The following is a 24355-nucleotide window of genomic DNA, read 5'->3' on the forward strand; positions in this document are numbered from 1 at the left end:
TGGCTCAGCGGTTTAGCGCCGCCTTCAGCCCAGGGCATGATCCTGGAGACTCGGGATCGAGTCCCACGTCGGGCTCCCTGCATGGAGCCTGCTTCTCCCTCTGCCTGTGTCTCTGTCTATCTCTCTCACATGATTAAATAAATAAAATCTTTAAAAATAAAAAAATGAAAGTATCTCAGGCTCTTTCATTTCAAAATGATCTCATTTTGGATGATCTCTCTTCGTTTGGTGGGGGGGAGCGGGGGGGCGTGTAAAATACCAACTCCAGTCTCCGATGGAATGATGGAATGACTGGTTAACCTACAGATTCTGACACTGTTCAGGGTCCTCATTACCCTGTTCAATTTCATCTCATCCTTCTATCTCTCCAGGGTATAGGCAGTATAGGCAGTACTATCCAATAGAAATATTATGCAAATCAAACATACAATTTAAAATTTTCTTGTAGCCACACTTAAAGATGTAAAAAGTGACAGGTGGAATTGGATTTTTTTTAAAAGATGTATTTGTTTATTTGAGAGAGAGAGATAGCACACATGTGCATGTGAATGAGCATGGGGAGGAGCAGAGGGAGAGAGAGAATTTTAAGCGGGGTCCACATCTAACAGCACAAAGCCTGACACTGGGTGTGATCTTACGACCCTGAGATCATGACCTGAGCCAAAATCAAGTCAGATGCTTAACCACCTGAGCTATCCAGGCGCCCCTAAGATTTTATTTTTAAGTAATCTCTACACCCAACATGGGGCTGGAACTCAAATCCCTGAAATCAAGATTCACATGCTCTTCTGACTGAGCCAGCCAGGTACCCCTTTACTGAGCATTCTTTATGTCAGATATGCACAGGGAAGAGCAGAAAGCATCATTGCTTCCCATTATCATTGAAAGTTGCAGAGTAAATATGCAGAAATTAGATCATTCTTCCATGCAGAGGGCCCTCTCTCCTCATGATGACATTTTGTAAATGCTTGTTAAAATGTTCAGTCTCTAACTTTTCTGAAGCTCAGCTCTATGAAGTGCAGCTAACGTAGACTCTCCTTCCTCCATATTTGCCAACTGTTATTTTTACAAGGATGGATGTAATTGTGACATTTCACTTATTTATATTCACTCTTGTTCTTTGTAATTTAATAAAAAGCCTGCCTTTCCCACTTACCTCCTTTGTAATAACTTTAACGTATTTAAAATTTTAGCTGTATGCTCTAAAAGATAATTTAAAGATTTCTAAAACAGACTTTCTTGGCTAAGTAGCTCCTCTGGCTAGCATTTCATAACCAGATGCCTGAATGAAGCCAGCATGACCAACAAATGGAAGGCAAAGATGTAAGAACTTCTTCGGTCAATGCTAATATAATCCTAGAGCACTTTGCATTCTTGGTTGCATTCTTGATTACAACAGCATCACCTGGGGAGTATTTGAAAGTCCTAATGCCCAGGCCAGGCCCCAAATCAATTAAATCAGAATCTGTAGCAATGGGATCTTGGTCCCAACCATTTTTTTTAATATCTTCAGGGGATTCTAAAGTGCAGTGAAGTTTGAGGACCAGTATACAGGACTTCTTTTTCTATTTTTTGAAGTATGGACCCAAATCATCTACTGGGTTCTTGAGAAGATCCCATCCTTTGTAGATGTGCCCTGAATTTTTAAATTCTGATGCTATTCCTTCATTGAAATAGTCTAGGGAAGTTATGGAGGTAAAACTTTATATTCATGGAGGATTTTATCAATTCAAGAATCCTCTGTAAGCAAAAATCTTGCAGGTTTCTCTCTAAGCAGGTGTGTATGTGTGTGCATGTGCATACAGGTGCCTGGGTGTGTGTTTAATGGAGAAAGTAATGCTTTGTGTAATAACAAACACTAGTTTGTAGTTATTGTTTCTGAAAGAAGGGAGTTTTTCTATGTTGCAACACGGTACATATTTGAAGTTTAAGATGGTGATGACCATTTGGGAAGGAAGAAACTAGAGCCAGCTGCCTTCCTAACACTAAATTGCCTTTGTTAATCTAGTGTGTGTTTTGGGGTGCTTGCCAACAGCAGGAAATTGACAATTATTGCATTTTCTAAGTAGTAAAACCAGATGTTTCTCTCTATTTTCCATGCCTTTTCTTAACAATATACAAAATTTAGCATGTTGTATTGGAAGACATTAAGGGCATTTAAAGTGGGTTCACAGTCTAATCTGTGATTTTTAAAGAGTATGTTTATTAGAGTGACTTCAACAGAAACTTTACCAGCATTTGTTATGTTTTTGCTTCTCAGCAAGAGATTTCCCAAAATTAGTAGAATGCTCTTGTTCATTAAATCTCTGTCAACCAAATCCCCATTCCAAGTGGATGTTCCAAATAATGTCGACCAAGGATCACTGTGAGACATTAAACAAATATAGTTCTTACTAAGACTGTTTGCTTCGTCTTTTAAATGATATTAGAAATGTTTCACAAATTAGCATTAATGTAAAAGACTGAAATAGACCCCACTGGTAACCAAAAAACCCTTTTTCCAACCCATAGAGGCAATTCTGTCTAAAAATAATAATACTTAGAACCTGCTCATCAGGGGCACCTGGGTGGCTCAGTGTTGAGTGTCTGCCTTTGGCTCAGGTTGTGACCCTGGGGTCCTAGGATCGAGTCCCACTTCGGACTCCCTGAGGGAGCCTGTTCTCCCTCTGCCTGTGTCTCTGCCTCTCTGTGTCTCTCATGAATAAATAAAATCCTTTTAAAAATGAACATGCTCATCAGTATAATATAACTAACTATGGCATGTATGTGTGTGAGTGTGTGTATTTTCATATATTGGAGAATGAATAAAAATTATTTGGACTTAATTGTAATATTGTATTGTTAAGGACTATTGTAATAGTTTTTAAATGCATTTTAGCTGAACAAGCATAGTTGACAGAGGGAGGCTTAGAAGTTTATGAACAAAGTACAGTAATTTTAATGTGAATATAAATAAGCAATCTTGTGCCAGTGGGCAGACGGAGCACCAGCTGGGCAGAGAGATGGCTCAGCTAAGGGTCATTGTAGAGGTCTTGGATGATGATTTATCTCCTGAGGTAGGCAGGTCCAGCTTCAGATCTATGATCCTTTCCAAACCATAGCAATCAGAGAGTACCATTTGTTTAGGAGTTTGGGCTGCTTTAATTTATTGTTTACAACTTTGATTTTTGATTTTAGAAATCTTTGCTCATTAAAAAAGCTACTGGATTTCTACCAAATGCCACATTGATCTGTCTGTTGCAGTTACTTGTTTAGGACATAGAATGGAATCTCAGCAGGTATGTGTTTGGTTGAGGGTTGGCAATATTCAGAAACCTGTTATAATACATTTTTATACAAATGTGCATTATTGGTTCCCTTTAGTACCCATCACTATTTGTCCTTCATATGTATGTGTCAATGAAGTGACCACAGATGCTATCATTTCAACATTTATACCAATATGGAGAGGCAAAGGATTTGCTATGTCTTTTCTACAGCAAAGGGATGCTTGTTCTCTGATGCTCCACATGGTCTTGTGAGTGAAGTAGAGGCAACCACTGTTTAGGTTACAAAGGTTTTTAATCACCAACTCCTTAGCAAGGGGGTTTTACTAAGCACTTTCAGGTAATGACACACTGACCTATTAGGCATAAACTCTAGGAAGATTTTCTAAAGTTGCAGGGCTAGGCAGGCGGAAACTTGGCAAGCATGGTTAGATGAAGGATGTATAAAGCCACAGGCTGGGAGAAATGTAATGGTAACCTCCTCAAAATACCACTATGATATATACAATATAGCTTCAAGCACTTGTTTACCCTTCCCTTCCTTGCTTGGCACTACTCCTGTAAGGAACACACACACACACACACACACACACACACACACAGCTATCAGATGATATTAAATAGTAACTACTTAGTGAAAGGAACGTGTTTATGATCTAGGTTATTTTCTTACTTTATGTATTTTAATATGAGTTTGATAGAGTCATGTAGTTTTAGAGCTGGGAAAGCATCTAGCCTAGCCTCCTTGTATTAACTAGGGTTCTAGTTTACAAACAACAGAAATCATTTCTGCTTGGATTTTGCAATAAAAACATTTCATATTAGGGTAGCTTACAGAATCATTTGCAGAACTGAGCTTAGAAAATGTCTGGGAAAAACAGAGGCTGGAAAGATAAGAAGAGGCAAGACTGTACTCCAACTCCCTGCACAGACTCATCCCAGCAAGTCCAGCCACAGCCCATTAGATGCCACAGTTTGCACCTCCTCCTCTGCCATCTCTGGACTCCAGATGTCCCAGTTGGCAGTGCTGCTTTTAGTCACACTCCTGGCACGCCGCTGCCACCAGTAGCCTTCACAGTGTCTCCACAGGCCCTGCCTCTTTGCATTACTGGCTTCCAAGTGAGGCAGCTGATGGGCTGAACTCAGATCACATGCTCATGAGCCAGCTGCCAAGGTGGGAAAGCAAGTATCGGACGTCGCTTTACAGGGGAAATTTCTTCAAAAGAAGGACTCAGAAGCTGAGAAAAGGAAAGAAAGATTAAAAAGATGTCTCTTATAGTCCACAGTTAGAGTTGGCAAAAATCAACATACCCTTCTTTTCATACCACACTGCCAATAAATTTCCTTCCACCTAACACAGTAATTTTACCTTTTACAACTCAAAACATGCTTACCTTATCTTAAAGGGAATCAACTCGAAGTCTCATGTATTACATTTTGTCTAGCTCTAAACTGAAGATCTCTAAATGATGTCTTTTTGCTTTTTTGTCCTCTGGTTCTATTATGATCCATCCCAATATTCCATGACTTATGGACTAAATTTTAGATTACTACCAGTAAACATGCCTTATGTAAAATTGGAAGCAAAAGAGAGGTGAAGAAAGCAGACAGAAAATTAGTGTGTGTGAGTATACATATATATATATATATATATACATATATATATATATATAAATTATATATAATGAATTTTGGATTTGGATCTTTTCCTGGGCTACTGATATGCAGTGTGATACACTCTCCTGAGAGTGGGCAGTGGCAGCAAGCTGCAGTTTCCAGTTAGCCACGCAAGGGTAAACAATCGGTACACTTATACCCATACAACCATTCCTTTTTTCACTTTTAGCACAGTATTTAATAAATTACATGAGATATTCCACACTTTATTATAAATAGGCTTTGTTTTAGATAATTTTGCTCAACTGTAGTCTAATGGAAGTGTTTTGAGCACACTCACAGTAGGCTAGGCTAAGCTACAATGTTTGGCAGGTCAGGTGTGTTATTGACATTTTCAAATGACAATATTTTCAACTTACGATGGGTTTATTAAAATGTTTATTAAGTCGAGGAAGATCTGTATTTATAAATGTATGTATGTATGTATGTATATGTGTGTATGTGGTGAAAATCATAATTCAAATTTATTTATAATTTTTCTTTTCTATTATGCATTACATTTGCTCTTTGCTTTCAGCCAGCATCTTGGCTGGGTGAAGTTCTTTACCTAATGGGTTGACCTACACCGGCTTATGTATGGTGACTTTTACCATTGACCATGCAATGCCAGAAGATATCCTAGGAGTTCCTTAGAGGTCACCTACTTCTTCCTGCCTCTGTTGTTAAATGACAGCAGTCCTATTTCCTTCTGATGTCAACTGTTCCAAATGTCAACTGTTCCACCTCTGATGTCAACTGTTGCACAAGTAGAACCTCCTTTTCTACTTGTTTACTAACTGGCATGATAAACCCCCAAAGGCAAATATTTGCATCAGCTCCCATTTCAATGTAACCATTGTTATCCTCCCGGTGGCAGTATTAGAAGTAAAAACCAGCAGAGACTAGAGTCTCAGGGATGGGGAAAAAGAGATTTTGCAAATGGGTCTTTAGGGTTAATAGTGAAAAGCACCATTCCCACTTTGTATGATCTGGCTGTGTGGAGAAACAGGATAATATATTAGCCACTACTTCAGAGCAAAACTGCCTCCTGTAAAGTAACACCCAACCTCACAAAATACTATCTCACAGCTCATGATATATCTAAGTCTTCAATAGGCCATTTCTTTGTTTTATAAGGACAGCAGCATGGGGGCTTCAGCCCATTGCCCTACATCTTACACAGGGAGTTCCTTAGGAAGAAGCATCATATTGTAGAATGCAACAACAGTGCACAAATGGTGCAAACATGGTATACAGGGAAAGAAAATCCAAATTCTTTTTGCTTTTCTCCAGATGGAATGAGTGTGATATAACGTTGTAACAAGTTAACACTGTCTAAATCCCTGCTGTATTTTGCCCTTGACAAAATCGGATCAACCTTGAGGAGGGTAAATTCATGTAACAGAGCAATGTATAACTTTTGTTCCCACCAGTGGGAGAATTTTACCATAAGCCCACTGAACAAGTATTAATTTGTTGGAGAAGAAGACTGACACACATATAGCAGATCATTTCTTCCATCTAATTATTTAATATCACCCATATATTATTCCCACACTCTGAACCAGTTCCATTAGGGGAACTTTCCCACACACATAATCTCTCTGACTCTTCCTGTCATAAATCCTCCAATCATATTCCTTCAATGTCCCTAATCAGCTGGCCAAATTATTAACTACCACCTACAAATTGTTATTAATCCATCATTTATTCATTTACTTAAAAATATTCAAGTACCGGGATGCCTGGGTGGCTCAGCGGTTGAGCGCCTGCCTTGGGCCCAGGGCGTGATCCTGGAGACCCAGGATCGAGTCCCACGTCGGGCTCCCTGCATGGAGCCTGCTTCTCCCTCTGCCTGTGTCTCTGCCTTTCTCTGTGTATCTCTCATGAATAAATAAATAAAATTAAAAAAAATATTCAAGTACCTAATGTGTGGCAGTTACCTAATCCTTTACCTCAGGTAAAGTGAACATTAAGATAGTCCTCTTGAAATTATACCCACTTGGAAAATTTCTCTTCTCTCTACCGTCTTTCAGGGAGATTTCAGAGCAGAGCTACTCATCATAGCAGTTTACATCTGTCTGGGGCCAGGATATGTATAGACCTGGCTATAAAACTGGCTCATTTTTTTTTCTTCTCCAGTCAGCTAGTTATTGAGAATGCCCCTTGGGCCATATGTGTGGGTTGAAGGAGTGATGTCAGTGTGGAAGGTGAGCCACCTGTTCATAAAAATTATCCGTGTCTTCCGGTCATGCTCATGGTCAAGCTCAATCTACTTTCATTTCATTAGTCCATGTTGCTAGTCACTCCCAGCTTTATGGCCAGGTGGCTCAGATAACATCCAGCTCATTATGAATACCTGGAGTCTTATTGTCACCTGGTGTCTTAAAGTCAATAGTCCAGTTGGTACCTACACTAGTCTATAAAAGGTAGATTAAAAAAATAATACTATCTTATAAGGTTGTTCTGAGAAATAAATAAATTAGAACATGGGAGCACTCACTACAAAGCCTACCACATTGTGCCTGCTTGACAAATGCTAGTCATCATAATAATTGTCAGGGTCCATTAGTGAACCAAGAGCTGGTTCTTAAAAGAAAACTCTGCAAAGAAGACCTGAGTGTGCTATCCAGTCCTGAGGGTATTAGACAAGCTCTATGGAACATTCTGACCCTCCAGAATACATCAGGGAATCCGTGATGCCATAGGGCCAAGCGGCACTGCTGTCTCCACTGTGGCTTAGATCATTTGGATAGCTTTCTTTGTCTCTGGCCCCTTTTCAAACCGTAGCTTTTCAGGTCACCCACCAGACTGACTGGAGAGGCATTCCCAAATGCTGATTTTGCTGCTTTCCAAATCCAAAGGCTATCAGCCCTCACTGTGATTTTTAGAAGTGGAAAATAGTACAGGTCTTTTACTTTGAACTGGAGTAAGAAGATCTATCTTGAAATTTCTACCCTATACTTTCTGTCTCTCTGATCTTAGGCAGGTCCCACATGGTTGTTATCAGAATTAAAGGAAATACCATCTATAAAGTACCTGGATTAAAATACTCCAATATTAGTTCCTCTGCATACTCTCCTCCTTACCTATAATGTTTAACCAACTGACTCCTGACTGCCACATGGATGTCTCTCTGGCACTTCAAATTCTCCATGCCCCAGAGGAAGCTATTCATCAACCCTTCTAATCTGTTCTTCTTCTACTATTTCCTTTTGGGTAAAGGAAACCACCACTCACCTTGCTGCCCAGTCAGGTGACTCCTCCCTTTCTCACTCCCCATTTCCACAGCCAACGGCTTAGTAAATCCCATGAATTTACTTTTTGAATATTGGTCTCTATTGCTATCCTCATCAGTCTACTGTTAACTCTCACCAGAATTAAAGCTCTAACTTCTCACTATTTCATCCTTGCCTGCAATGCAAACACATCCAGTCATGTGATTCTGATACAAAAAACTCTTCAGTGGTTCATCTTCACACTTCTGATAAAGTTCAGATGCCATAATATTGCTTATGAGATGACCATGGTCAGACTCTACTTCATCTTTTACCTCCCACCTGACTGGTTTTCTTTTTTAAGATTTTATTTATTTATTTATTTATTTATTCATTAGAAACACAGAAGCAGAGACATAGGCAGAGGGTGAAGCAGGCTCCCTTGTGTGGAGCCTGATGAGGGACTTGATCCGGGGACCCTGGGATTACAACCAGAGCCAAAGGCAGACGCTCAACCACTGAGCCACCCTGGCACCCCTCCCACCTGACTCTTGCCCATCCGACTCCTCTTTAGACTCCTAAACACTACCAGCTCCTGAAGGGCCCCAGTATTTTTCTTGCCTCCACTGGCTCTTCAGACTGCATCTTTTGAGAACACTCTCATAGCTAATTCTTACTCCTTCATGTCTCTGCTCAAATGTGACTTCCTCGGAGGCCTTCTCTGGCCCCTAAACAAGGTTAGGTCTTAATACATGTTCTCATAGACCTGTTGTGATGAAATGTGGTGACAAACCATCCCATAACTTGTTGGCATGGGACAAAAATGATGTTATTATTGTACTTTGGATTCATTGGGTTAGGAGTTTCGACAAGTCCCACAGAGGATGGCTTATCTCTGCTCCATGATGTCTGGACTATCAGACCTTTGAAGACATGAATGGCTAGGAGTGGCTTGAATGCCTGGAGCTGGAATAATTTGATGACTTCCTCTTTTCAGTGGACTGGGTTGACTAGAAATTTAGGAGTAGCAGGAGCTCTGGGGCTCCACATGGTCTCTGTCTGAAGCTTGACTCCTTCAAAGCACAGTGAGCTCAGAGCAGCTGGACTTCCTACAAGGTACCACAGGGATCCAGAAACTCATCTTCCAATAAGCAAGGCAGAAGCCATATGACCTAGAAATCACATAGTGTTACTTTTATTTTACCTGTTGGTCAAAGTAGTTACAAGCCTAACCAGATTCAAGTAAAGGGAGTTTAGCTCCAAATTCTTAAAAAGAGGAAGTATCAAATAATTTGTCATCATGGTTTTTTTTCCCTAAGATTTTATTTATTTGTTTGAGAGAGAGAGCCCGCACAAGTGAGGGGAGGGGCAGAGCAAGAGGGAGAACAGACTCTGCTCTGAGCAGGGAGCTGGACATGGGGCTGGATCCCAGGCCCATCCCACTAACCTCACCCAGGATCGTAACCTGAGCTGAAAGCAGACACTTAACCCACTGAGCCACCCAGGTGCCCCTGCCATCATGTTTAAAGACCAGCACAATGTCCTACATCTGCACAATCTCAACACCCATATTTTAATTATAATTACTTGTTAGATTTTTATTTTTTCCAATAAATTGTTAATTTTATAAGAACGAAATCTGTGTCTACACCACAATGTTCTCATATTTAGCAATTGTAGATTAACACACAATCTCAATAAACATCCATTAAATGGGAGAATGCATACAGCTAGAATAAAGTGGTAAGGCCTGAATTTGTTGTGGGTGAATGAGCCACGTTTGTCTTTGCTGTGGTTAAACTAGAGAAATAAGGAATTACCTCACTCTTATGATTATTTATCTTTGCCTCTTTTTTTCTTAAGAATACCATCTCAAAAGTGTCAGGCCTAAGTGTTAAATGTCCTAGATCTTAAAGTTACCTAGTTCAATGATTTCAATTTTTGAATCTTTTCTACTACCTCTCCACTTAGTGGTCATACATCCTAGGTATGTGTGTATCTCTAGACACTAAACTTTCTGTCTTCCAGGGCAGTCCATTTCATCTTTGGACAGCTATTGAATTTTTCTCTTTTCCTCTTGTTATTTCTATATTTTTTGGTAATAAGCCCAGCTCTTTCTTATCAGCTTCCACACATTAATCCTTCTTCTATTGCTTGAGAGCAAGTGGAACAAGTCTGAACCTTCCTTCTCTTGTCAACCATTTAAATACTGAGGATAGTTATGTATCTCTCTTTCCCCATCTCCATCTCTATCCCTATAAGCCCTTTCTTTTCATAAGCTCTTTTTGGAGAGGTAGGTTTTCAACTCATTTGTCATTTGCAATGAAGGAGAGGCATAGGGGAAAACCCTCTCTGGCCAAAGGGGCCCACCATGGTTCAGCACATATCATGGTTCAAGGTCACTATGGCAATATTATCAAAGGATAGAAATTATTATAAATAAAAACTATTACTTAGGAAGCTATTTGTGTCAGTATCTAAATACATTTATTTAAGTAAGACAAATTTACATCTACAAGCAAACTAATTTGATTGCAGAGGTATTAACATGTGATCAATCGGTCATGGTGAAGCCCCAGGTTAAAAGACAGTGGATAAGTTGTCTTCACTTGCAGAAGGAAGTGAATGAGAAACCTCTCTAGTTCCAAGCTGATAGACCAAGATTCTAGTTGTTATTTACCTACATGATGACTGACCCCTCCCAATTATACTGATTACTAACTTAGAACAAACCTTCCTATTTAGGGCAGCTAATGGACCTTTTGAATCTCGGAGGTCTGGGAACAGACTTAGTATCTGCTCAGTGGATTTAAACGCATAGAGCTGTTTAGCCTTGTCAGGCCATTCAGAGGAGCCCCTTTCCTTCACCAGAGCCAAGTGAGGCAGCTAAAAGGCAGCCCACACAAAGGTGCAATTGTAAGTTCTTCCCTTTTGTTTTCTAGGTTGAACCATACCTACCATTCTATCTATTTTTTGTATTGCCTGTAAGCCAAGAATATTTTTTACATTTTTAAATGCCTGGGAAAAAAAGAAATCACATTATGTGAAAACTGCGTGAAATTTAAGTTTCTGTGCCCATAAGAAATGTTTTATTTGAACACAACCATGTTTGTCTATGGCTGCTTTTGTAGGCCACAATGGCACATATAGTGTGACACGTACAGCAGCTGTATGGCCCACAGTGTCGGTGTAACAATGACCATGGGACATACTGTGACTGTATGAGCACAGCAACAGGCCTGAAATATTTATTATCTCACCCTCTAAAGAAAACGTTTGCTGACTCCAGGTTAGTGGGATGGTAGAAGGGGAGCGCATCAATGCTGTGGCTTTGTGTAAAATATCCTTATGTATTTGGGTTCTATCCATAACTAGCCTCTAGATAAGTTGAACTGGAATCTTAAGGAAAGCTAGAAAACCTGACAATTTTATTCAATCGAAGGCGCCATTCTTTTTGTCAGTTCCCTTTCACATTAAAGTAGTTAGAGCTCTAGGTATGCTCTGACCCTCAGCCAAAGCAGAGCACGAGAAAAGGTTCTTCCGCAGAACATGTATGTTAATTAATTTTGCCCAAGGAGACAAAGTATTGGTGCGTGTGTATATGGATCACTTTTTAAAATCTTTATTGAACTCACAATCATCTCTCTTTTTCCTCTATTTCCCAACTTTGATAAAATTTCAAGTTTAAGGAAGAGCTGCAAAAATTGTACAAAGAATTTCTACCCAGATATACTAACTTTAAGTATTGTGCCCTATTTCCTTTATTTGTATTCTTGCTCTCTTCCCTCTTTCTCTCCACCCCACCCACACACTGTGGTCTACCATACTATTTAAAAGAAAGTTGCAGGGGTACCTGGGTGACTCAGTGGTTGAACACCTGCCTTTGGTTTGGGTCATGATCCTGGGGTCCTGGGGTTGAGTCCCACATCAGGCTCCCCACAAAGAGCCTGCTTCTCCCTCTGCCTGTGTCTCTGCCTCTCTCTCTGTCTCTCATGAATAAATAAATAAAATCTTTTTTAAAAATAAATAAAATAAAATAAAATAATAAAATAAAAGTTTCAGGCAAGTGGCGGAGTTGCTGTGCTTTGGTTCTCTCTCCAGGCCTGTGTTTCTGTGCTTCCTGCTTCAGTGAGCTTCCTCCAAAGTTTCCTGCTGCCATGCTCAACTGAGGGGCTCCGGTGGCAGCAGCCAGATACCAAGGCTGGGCTGAACAGCAAGGGCTTTGGCATCTTGGCACCTCTTATATTACTGAGAGCCACCTGCCTTGGTTAGATGGCCCTGGATTAGGATTCTCAATGGACACCATTAGTTTGCACAGTGTCCAGACACCTAGATGCCTATCCATGTGAGTATTTGCATGTTATGGTAAATGCCAAATTTGAGGAAGAATCAAAAAGATCTGTTTCTGAAGAATAAGACAGTGATGATAATGTTGAACCTATTGCTGAACTTAGATTTGTGCCTAGTGATAAATCAGCAATGTTCACTGCAATGTGTGAACACCCAACTTTGCCTCCAGATCCTGAGGATGAAGATTCAGATAACCATCTGACGAGGATGGAGAAGAATAGGATGCAGAAGGACATGAACAAGGGCGGGCAGACATCCCTACATTTTATACCCATGAAGAAGGATCATCCCATTTAGCAGCAGCAGGCCCGGCCACATTGAAGAGTTTAGAACACAGGCTTTCTCAGGCTGAACAGCCAGTGTAACGTGGCTGGAGTCTGGACAGAAGAGTCAACAAGAGACTATGAGGTGGGATGGAGGTAGCTTCCAACAGTTGCTGGATAGTTCGGGGATGCAGATTGTGGTCACTGAGAATGATTCATGCTGCTGTGAGATTCTACTCCTCGCTGTAGAAAAGAACTTGGTGCCTCTTCTACTGTGGAGTAAGTGTTGATAAAAGTCTTTTTCCTTCTCCAAAATTTACCTAAACCAGTTCTTTTATGAGACAGACTATACAGAGATAAAAAGTTGTCACCGCAGAAGAAACTATGACCTTTATTAACAAAGGTGAATGAACTAAGAGGGTATTTGTAGTTTATCATCTACCTTAAAACTCTCTGTATATAGGTGCCCTCTGAGTAGGCCTATAATTCCTGCCTTCACTACGTGCTTCTTCCGTAACCTGGCAGGCCACACGGTGAGAATGCACAGGCACTTGAAAGTGTAGGTAGGCTGGATGGGAAGAGGGAGGTGGAGTCTAATATCTACCCCTTTAGAGCCTAGGCCTTCCCTTACCCTTTAAAAAGAAAAACAAAAAAATCTCAGAGAAATCCCGACCTCTGCTCATTCTCCAGAGGGGTAAGGGTCTTTAGGGAGCCTCTTGGGAAATATCTTAGCCACATATACTATCACTAACACAAGTGCTGCTGATTAGCCTTTAATGCCTTTTGCCACATGTCACCAGTCTGTTTTGTTATAACCTCAGGTTTATATCCTTTAATTTCTAACCTCTTAGGTTGGTTTCCATAACAACCAGTGAAATTGGGATGAAGTCCTCAGAGTACTTCAGATGATAATTGTCCTGTCTTTGTAATAGCTTAACAAATAAATCTAGGTTTTCTAAAAAACTGAAACACAAAAAAAAAGAACATTGCAGACATGAAATCTCACCACTAAATATTTTGGCATGATTTAGCTAATAAGGACAATCACCTTCTTAACCACAATACCATTAGGATAGCTAAGAAAATGAACAAAAATTCTATAATGTCATCTAGTATCGACTCCATATTCTAATTTCCTTAATTATCATTTAAATGTTTTTATAGCCCCCTCCCAACTAATATAACCACAGGAAGGAAAAGCCCCCTCCCAACTAATATAACCACAGGAAGGAAAATATTAGTTCAACTAACTTTTGAAACTAGGCCTCTATACATCCTCAGTCAGATGAATTTTAAGGGGAAAAGTACTGGGAAGAAATCTTTTTTTTTTTTTTTTTTTTTTATGATAGTCACAGAGAGAGAGAGAGAGAGAGAGGCAGAGACACAGGCAGAGGGAGAAGCAGGCTCCATGCACTGGGAGCCCGACGTGGGATTCGATCCCGGGTCTCCAGGATCGCGCCCTGGGCCAAAGGCAGGCGCCAAACCGCTGCGCCACCCAGGGATCCCTGGGAAGAAATCTTAAACTTCACTCGGTGGTTTACTATTAGTGAGAACATTGGTATTGTGACCTTGAAATATTTTACATTTGTGGTAGGACAAAACGTTTAAAGGAACATTTTAATGTTAACAGGACTAGGGTATGTAATAGTCCTCCCTTCTGCTATTTCCCTATACCTGGAGTCAGTATGCTTTTTCTGTAAAAGCCTAGATAATAAATATTTCAGCCTATGGGCCATACACTCCAGGTACTAAATCATACAGGCTAGCACCTACATCAATTTAGATATTGATTTCTAAATATCATTTTCACCTAAAAGAACTAGGATTAACTGAGAAGAAAATGGCTGATTCTACATTTGGAGCAAAGAAATTATCATTTTGTCATCTCATAAATGTTGAAGACCTAATAGATTTAGAAGCTGGCACTTTTCAATCTCCAATGTAATAATTATTTCAGGTAAAGACCATCAGTAGATAATAAAGTCTTTAGATGGAATATTTTTATATGATAAACAATATTTACAGAACCAAAGTAGCTCTTCATGAATTATTTACTAAATGAAAAGAGGGAAAAAAACATGCCTGTACATTGGGGAGATCTGGCTATCACCGCTTTAAGTAAACAAACATCACTAGTAGTGGACTAACAACCTGACATTGTGCATCCTGAGAGGATGCAATATGAAATACATCACCTTTATGCCAAAAATACTTTATCTCAGTTTAAACAATTTTCCAGTATAGGAATTGGCAAAGATTTTTTAGAAAGAGACAGATTATAATTATTTTAGGCTTTGTGGGCCATATGGTCTCCTCAGCATTGCTCAACCCTGCCCTAGGAAAGCAGTGATAGACAATATGTAAGCTAATGGGTGTGGCTCTGTTCCAATAAAACTTTATTTACAAAAATAAAATGGAGGATGGGATTTGGCCTCTGAGTTGTATATAGTTGGTTAACACCTTGTTTGAAACTTAAAGGAAAGTTAGGGGGAAGAGGAATGAAGGGAAAGCATTAGATACCAAGAGGAAATAATCAGACAAACCCAAAATGATGGATATGCTATTTACAACTTTAAATGCTTCAAAAAAGTCAATATCATGGCTAAAAACATGATGGAACTGTTGACTATTTAGACTAAAATTAGTGAGACATAAAAACCTGTTTGAGTGTATGGATTTAGATAACAACCATCCTTTTTAAACACGGTGCCACTAAATCCTGTCTCCACACCCTGTTCTTGTGTAGATTATTTTTTGGACCAATGTACAGGATCATTTGATTATCCTCTCTCCTCCATCAGAATGATTTGTAATCATGACCAGAATGACTTGTTTGAGAGTATCTCAAGCCTTCTGGGTTGCTTTTCAATCTCATGACATAAAATCAATCCTATTTTTCTGTAAACTTTTGATTAAAATCATTAAGAAAGCAAGTTTATGAAGAGCAAGAGAGGCAGAAAAATGTGCCTATGCTTTAATCACCAATCTTTAATTATTATCAGTCACAAACAGGAGGTTTGTATCACTGACCCCTTTTATTCCCAAAGGGAAAGAAAACTTTGCTTGTTTCTGATAACAATCTAAGAAGATAACTATATTTTTACTAATAATTATAATAAGGTGACCTTCCTATTCACCTGCAATTTTCCTGTGAGACATGACTTGGAATTAAAATCTCAATTTATTTCAGAAAATGTCATTTAAAACTCCTAAGTTCTGTTATAGAGAAATAAGAATAACATCAGCTGAAAACTGGTTTTAAATCAACATCAATATACCTTTTTAATTGAAACTATTTAAAAGAAAGTTTCCAAGCTTAAAGTATCATATGCTTTTGAGCAAACTAATAAAGCCAAGTAATATTTCTTATAGATCAGGATTTTATTTTTCCCCAATTCACACCTCACCACCATGACACTCTTCTAATTCTCCCAGTAAAGCCTATACACAGCTTTAGAGCAGACTTCCGTACATTCAACTAATCTTTACTAGTCTGATCATCTCTGCCTTTATCTTTCCACTCTTGGTTTCCTCTCTTAATAAGTCATCTTTGTGAGGACAAAGCTATTTCAAAATCAAGGCTTAATTTCCCTCATTACAATGAAAGTTTCTCCTGCTTTTGTTCCTTAGAGGAGGAGATGTTTTCGAACTTCACAGTGGCTTTTCAATTTTGTTTAACAAAGGGCTGAATTACGTGCTACCAGTAATATACAAAATCAAACAAAATAAATTTAAATGCAGTTCACTGTTTCTGCCTTTTTTATCCTACAAAACATCCTTATAGGATGATAGTTATAAATGATCTTTTCCAACCTATAAAATAGACGTTGAGGCCACCACAAACATTGCATGAAGATATAAGCCAAAAAATTGAATGAAATCCCAGACCCTACTAGGAAACAAAGCAAAAACTGACTTGATATGTGTATAAAATCATCATAACTTGCATTTGGGAGGCTGCATGATTCCTAATGAAATTCAGAAAGTGGTGACTATATTGACCATGAAATCATCCCGTTCTGTATAGAGGGCCAGAGTTGATAGACTGAGCCTCAAGTATGGAATGTAGTGGTTTTATTTTAAGTCTATTAACCTTTTTAATTTATGAGTTTAACAATTATAACTGAATGCTTGCTACATTGGATAGAGAGATGAACAAAAAGGACAGTTCCTGTTTCCAAGGACCTGACAGTCTGTTGGGGAATTCAGATACTCTTGGTGAGGGCAAGCACAAGTACAATGGGAACAAACAGAAGCAGTACCTAAACCAGGTAGGAGGGGTCAGGGGGAGTCAGGAAGTCTTCAGGGTAGAAGGAAACATCTTCCTGAAATGGGAAATATCTTTCTGCCAAATACCCATGCAATTTAAAGGAACTGGCAATGATTTGGTACCATTGAAGCATAGGGTTTGGAGTGGGCTGGGGAAATGGTAGTAAGAGAAGAGATTGAATAGATAAGTGGAGGCCAAATTATGGAAGTCGTTGGAAGTCTTACATCTTATAGGGATTGAATAGGGTAAATTCTTTTTTTTTAAAGACTTTATTTATTCATGAGAGACACAGAGAGAGAGGCAGAGACACAGGCAGAGGGAGAAGGAGGCTCTGTGCAGGAAGCCCAATGCAGGACTCGATCCCAGGACTCCAGGATCATGACCTGAGCTGAAGGCAGACGCTCAACTGTTGAGCCACCCAGGTGTCCCGAGTAGGGTAAATTCTGACTTTTAATTTATTAATTATAATTAATGCAGTTAATTAATACATTTAGTGATTTATAGCCTTTCTATTTTCAAAAGGATTTTTTTAAAAGATTTTATTTATTTATTCATGAGAGACACAGAGAGTGAGAGAGGCAGACACAAGCAAGCTCCATGAAGGGAGCTCAATGTGGGACTCGATCCCGGGACTCCAGGATCATGCCCCGGGCCAAAGGCAGGCACTAAACCGCTGAACCACCCAGGGATCCCCATCAAAAGGGTTTTAATATATGCATAGGATTTAACAAATCTCCAAATACTAGAAGAAAAAAACAACAGGGAAGAAAAAAACAACCTTGGGAGGTTGCACTTATTAATGCGTAAGTGGGTTCAAAATGGGATTAGACACACAAATGGTAGGTTATTAGGAGAATTTGTTTATTTAAGGCCCTCCCATGCCTTCCCACAAAGGGACCTTGTTGAGAAACTGAGTCTCAGATAGAATGTTTTTTTGATCTGATTTGGTATTATGTGTCTTTGGTATTTATATCCTTATCCCTTATGTATACGTACCCACCTATTTGAGGAAGCCTCAGTAAATATGATCTTCAGGTGAGCTTAGAACATCTGAGAATATTTAGAAAGCTAAAGTCCATATCTACTTTTGAGGAAAATCCAGACATCCCATCTTCCATTGATTGCATTTTTGAGTGACTTTTTAGTAATAAGACTCTCTGCCTCTGAATTAAGCCTCTGTGGAAACATTGATTAAAATGGCTGATTAAAAAGAACTTTAGGGGGAAATAACCCCTTAAGATAATTTTCTCTTGCTGAATTCTTCTCAAGTTCTTTCTATGAAGTGCTGTAAGTTAAATCTCTCTTAACTTATCCTAAGTGGAAACCCAGAACAATGACTCCTCTGTATAAAATTCCCAGTCATTTTCTAAGATCACTTTCAGTTTCCCATTAGCCTTATCATTGCCATATAAGGAGTCTTACTTCTTTATATTTTCTTGAGTCAGTTCCTGATCCTTTAATAACATTTGCTGATCTCCTTCTGAATTCCCTCTTAAGAATTCAAGTATTGATTCTAAGGCATTTAATGATCTCCCTTTCTAGTGTCTTCCTAGATACAGAGTTGAGCTTTAACTATAGTTATTTGAAGTTCAAGTTAACTATTAAGAAGTAACTATACATAGAGCAAATGGATATGCACAAACACAGGTACAAACACACATGTGCAGAAAAGAATCTGGGGACAATGTAGGTAAAGGAGAAGGGATTTTGAACAGAAAAATCAGACATAAACTTTATATAAAGGAATTTCTGACTTCATCTTAGGAGAGACAATTAATAAAGTAATAATTCAATATGAACACTATTCAGGTCAGTTGTTTGATATAGGTTATGCTTCCACATGTTTTGACTTGGGAGAGGTTGGAACACTTTGAAAGAAAAGCAGGTTGGAAGAAATGGAAAAGTGTGAATTAAAGTAGGGAAATTTCACTAACTATACTGTACCTTTGTATTTTTCCATTTTAATACTAAGTGGATTCACAGTAATAATGTACTGGTAAGTATTCAACAGCTTTCTAGGGGTTGAAGGGATGGGATAAGCCCTGATTTGTAGCATTTGCTGTTTTCTCTGGTGTACATACTTTGACCATGGCTTACTTCAGCCAACTTGATGTGACTTAACACAGAATTGAGAGGACATGTGTGGTTGTATGCCATTATATATTATTTCTATTGTACAGATACAACAGATGTAAATAACCCCAAGAGCACAGATAATAGTAAAATAATTAGGAAGTGATGAATTTTGATTGCCACCTTTGTTTTTATTTTTTATTGATTTTTGGTTTTGTAATAAGTTCTTAACTTTAATTCCAGTATAGTTAACATAGAGTGTTATTTCAGTTTCAGGTGTACAATATAGTGCTTCAACTATTCTATCCATTATTTAGTGTTCAACATGACAAGTGCTCTCCTTAATCCCCCTAACCTATTTCACCCATTCCCCCACCCAGCTCCCCTCTGGTAACCATCAGTTTGTTCTCTATAGTTGAGAGTCTGTTCCTTGGTTTGCGTCTCTTTTTTTCTTTTGTTCATTTGTTTTATTTCTTAAATTCCACATGTGAGTGAATTCTTATGGTATTTGTCTTTCTCTGACTTATTTCACTTAGCATTATACTCTCTAGCTCCAACCATGTTGATGCAAATGGCAAGAATTCATTCTTTTTTTTTTATGGCTGAATTATATTCTATTGCATATATACCACATCTTCGGTATCCATTCATCTATTGATTGACACCTGGTCTGCTTCCATAGCTTGCTATTGTAAATAGTGCTGCAATGAACATAGGGGTGCATATATCCCTTTGAATTAATGTTTTTGTATTTTTAGGGTAAATACCAGTAGTGCAATTACTGGAATGCAGAGTACTTCTGTTTTTAACTTTTTTGAGGAACCTCCATATTGTTTTCCACAGTAGCTGCATCAATTTGCATTCACACCAACAGTGCACAAGTGTTCCCCTTTCTCCACATCCTCACCACCATTTGTTATTTCTCAGGTTTTTATTTTAGCCATTCTGACAGATGTGAGGTGATATCTCATTATAATTTTGATTTGCATTTCCTTGATGAGTGATACTGATCATCTTTTCACATGTCTATTAGCCATGTTCCCTTTGTTTTTAAATACAATTTATTTCATTGTAAGTTAATATAAGTTAATGTTTATTAATGGCTATATTAGAGAACTAACTTGCAAAGGTCCTAAACATTTAGCAGTTGTCACCCTCTAGCTGGTATGAGACAGCTGTTGCACTTGACTAAGGGGCACAGTCACCCCAGCAGATGAAAGCAATAATAGGACTTAGGTCCCGTGAAGAGATAATTGTGATTTCTTGTGGATTGCTATGGAATTGCCTGTATGCAGACCTGCTGTGCCATATTAGCTGTCCTGCCTTCTTGTGAATTCTCCCCAAAATCTGAAGTGACGTCCTAAACCCCATGCACCCAGCAGACACTTGCCCTTGTTCTGGCTTGTCTGGTCAGTTTGAAGAAAAGTAGGTTTTCTAGAAACTTGGAAGTCTTTAGTGTAAGACTGAAGGAGCTGGGTACAGAGGGGGTGTTTTCATCTAATGCTCTTATTAACATTGGGAGCTTAGGAAGCAGAGTCAAACAGAGAACTCTCAGGACATGCTGTACATGATCTAAGAGAAGTTTTGGGCTAGGGACAAAGATATTTCTTAAAGATGGAGCAAGTATTTTTGACAACAGTCTTAATCCTAATAAAAGTCAGGGGTGGGGCATAATGGGGAGAGCAGAGTAAAATCCTAAATTATAAGAGAAAAGGCAAAAATTCACGGGGAACAAGAGCAGCAAAACCTTGGGACTAAATGGGTGTTGAATGATGATGAATTCCCAGATGTATGACTGGAGGATTGATAATTATACTGCAGAAATTAGAAGCATAAACTTTAAGTTTAGTCAGGATGTTGGATGTACCTTCAGGTGAATGGTCAAATATAGGAGGAACATGAGGAGATAACATAAGCCAGGGAATATATGGAGCTAAAGTGGAAAATAGCAAGAGTAGTAGAATGTGAGAGCATTTGGAGAGTAGGGAAAACATAAGATATGTACCTCAAATATAGAGAATAATCCAATAAGGCCCATTAATTGGAAATAACATTAAAGAGCAGAGAACAGATAATTCCTCCTACATAGGTCCATATTTGGTTATTGATGGCCAGAAGCTATGAAGGGAGTATCTTACATGTTCCCCTAAACAGTGCTGGAGTAAATTAATCCCAAGCAAGACAAGGAGAGATTGTAGCTGTGCAGAGTTATAAAAGAGATCCTGAAATTGTGATGCCACCAGTTTTGGTTTTTCTTTTTCAACATTCCTTTGGCTATTTGGGGTCTTTTCTCCTTCCATACAATTTTTAGGATTATTTGTTCCACCAACAAGTGGATGGTATTTTGATAAGGATTGCATTGAATGTATGGATTGCTCTAGGTAGCACAGACATTTTAGCTATACTTCAAGCTCTATTACAAAGCTGTAATCATCAAGACAGTGTGGTACTGGCACAAAATCAGAAACTAGATCAATGGAACAGAATAGAGAACTCAAAAATGGACCCTCAACTCTATGGACAAAATCTTTGACAAAGCAGGAAAGAATGTCCAATGGAAAAGACAATCTCTTCAACAAATGGCATTTGGAAAATTAGACAGCCACATGCAGAAGAACCATTTCCTCATACCACACACAAAAATAAACTCAAAATGGATAAAAGACCTAAATGTGAGACCGGGATCCATCAAGATCCAAGAGAAGAACACAGGCAGCAACCTCTTTGACTTTGGCTGCAGCAACTTCTTGCTAGACACATCTCCAAAGGCAAGGGAAACAAAGGCAAAAATGAACTACTGGGACTTCACGAAGATAAGAAGCTTTCGTATAGCAAAAGAAACAGTTGACAAAACCAAAAGACAACTGACAGAATGGGAGAAGATATTTGCAAATGACATATCAGATAAAGGGCTAGCATCCAAGATCTATAGAGAACTTACCAAACTCAACACCCAAAGAACAAATAATACAATCAAGAAATGGGCAGAAGACATGAACAGATATTTCTCCAGGGAAGACCTACAAATGGCCAACAGACAACAATTTTAGGGAATGGGATGGGAAGCTGGAAGGAGAATACTGTAGTTAGAAGAGGCCAAGTATATGGGAACATCCAAAGAAAAACATTAAGCTGTCAATGGACCAGGCATTTGAAAGTACTATGAGCACAGGGCAAAAATCGGAGGGCAAAAAGCAGTATACAAGAGACAGAGAACCAGAACATTTTTTTACCTTTTTTTTTTTAAGAGAGAGTCAGGAGGGGCGGGGGGGGGGGGGGGGCGGGCAGAGGAACAGAGGAAGAGGAAGAGAATCCCAAGGAGGCTCCATGCCTGCATGATCTCACAACCCAGAGATCATGGCCTGAGCCAAAATCAAGAGTTGGACACTTATCTGACTGAGCCACCCAGGGATTCCTTATTTTATGTCTTCCTGGTCCTGGGTTTTCTATTATTCCCACATCACAGGCACTAATCCCAGAAAAGCAGTGATTTCCAAATTTACAGAGCAAAAATAGAACCTAAGTGGGTATGTGAAAATATAATCCCAGAATCCTGCCACCAGTGATCTTAGGCTAAGCCCAGGAATATGCATTCTAAAAATAAGCATCACTGAAAATCCCATTTCAGTTGGTTTACCAATAACTTTCTGAGAAATACAGGGGTATAATTAATCCAGAGGCCCTGATGGTCAGATGGTTCTGGAAACATACTGTTAAGTAGCCCAGTGTTTCAGCATCCCCCCCCACCCACTCCCACCACCACCCCCCCCCCCCGCCCTGCCGGTGACCAAAGGCTAACTCCTGTGAGAGGCAAGTTCACGTTCACGGCCCCCAGTGTCACAACCTGTTGCAATTGCTTGGAAACATCTTCTTCTTTTACTTGGTTTTCTATGTTCTTTGATTTTTAATGTTGCCATTTTACCTTGGGTTTAATATTCTGCATCATTTCAATCTTGTTTGGGAACAGGTAGGATATAAATCCTAATTAAATTTTTAAAAATTAATTGCTGATGGCCTCTCTCATGTACTCAGAAGTGGAAAAAGTGAGTAATACTGTTTAGATATTAGTTGAATAAAATGTTTTATACTGAATCTTTCATGATAATGTATGTGAGAGTACCTTGAAAACTGTGGTTTTATACAACTGGGTGATTTTTAAAATATCAGGGCTTTATATATAACAAGTATGTGTATTTATCTATTGTATTCCTGGAAAGTCTTTATATATTCAAAGCTTCTTATACTTATGGTATTTTATTAATTGAAGGGGAAAAGTCCAGGTTTTCTAACAAACATACCTAAAGAGAAGAATACATCACTTTGTCAAAATATTGTGGCTCTTTATTCTTTGTAGCTCTTCCAAATCCTACAAACAGAGAGAGAATTATCAGTACTATCTGAGTGTGTGTGGGCTTGAAAGCTCTAAATGTTTCTAAAGGAGCAAGGCTTTTGATGCCTTTTTTTTTAATACTGGGAGCAAGTTAATCCTTATGATGTCTCAGGCTATTGCTCCATAAACCATACCTTCCTAAGGCTTCCACATAATGGACATAACTGATTTTATGTTGGGCCAGGTTCAGATAGGGTCTTCCTGTGGTCTGGATTTGGCAATTGGCCTATTTGCAGAAAGTCTCATCTGCATCTACAATTATGCCAAGGTCTACATATAAATGTTTTTATGCCTTCAAATGGAGCAATCCTTCTGTTTGGATTGAAGAATACATATAAGAGAGAAATGTCGGCTGTGCCTAGCTAAGGTGATAAAATTATTTTCAAAACTGAGGATCCAGGCAGAAGATAGATTTATTGATGTGACAATCTTCAGGGAAACCAGAAACATGATCTCAGAAAGATGTATATTTAAAAGGAGGCCTTAGGGAATATTCTTGTCTCTTGAAATAATGGGGAATCTGGCAGGAGGAGTTGTGACATCTGGGAGAGGACAATAAAGATTGAAATTTAGAGTTACCTGGAGAGAAAATGTGAGTTGCCTTTCATATATGTGACAAGGTTGGCTATATCTCTAAGAAATTAGAATTACGTGTAAATACAGAGAACAAACTGATGGTTGCCAGAGGAAGGAGAATGGGCAAAACAGGTGAAAGGGCATAGGAGATACAGGCCTCCATTTATAGAATAAGCCACAGAGATAAAAGATACAGCACATGGAATATAGTCAATGGTATGGAAATAGTGTGTGGTGACAGTTGTAGCTATGCTTGTGGAGAGCACAGCATAACATATGGACTTGTCAAATCA

The 24355-nt window shown here is 38.9% G+C and overlaps 1 protein-coding gene and 1 pseudogene across 2 annotated transcripts in view; both read left to right on the plus strand.

Moving 5' to 3' along the window:
- Positions 1-24355, plus strand: part of CCDC148 (coiled-coil domain containing 148) — a 233757-nt gene that overhangs the window by 186986 nt on the left and 22416 nt on the right. The gene's annotated exons all lie outside the window — the stretch shown is intronic.
- Positions 11439-12913, plus strand: LOC129498763 (methylosome subunit pICln-like; annotated as a pseudogene).

The sequence above is a fragment of the Nyctereutes procyonoides genome, unplaced genomic scaffold, assembly GCF_905146905.1.
Source record: "Nyctereutes procyonoides isolate TBG_1078 unplaced genomic scaffold, NYPRO_anot_genome, whole genome shotgun sequence".
NCBI lineage: Eukaryota > Metazoa > Chordata > Mammalia > Carnivora > Canidae > Nyctereutes > Nyctereutes procyonoides.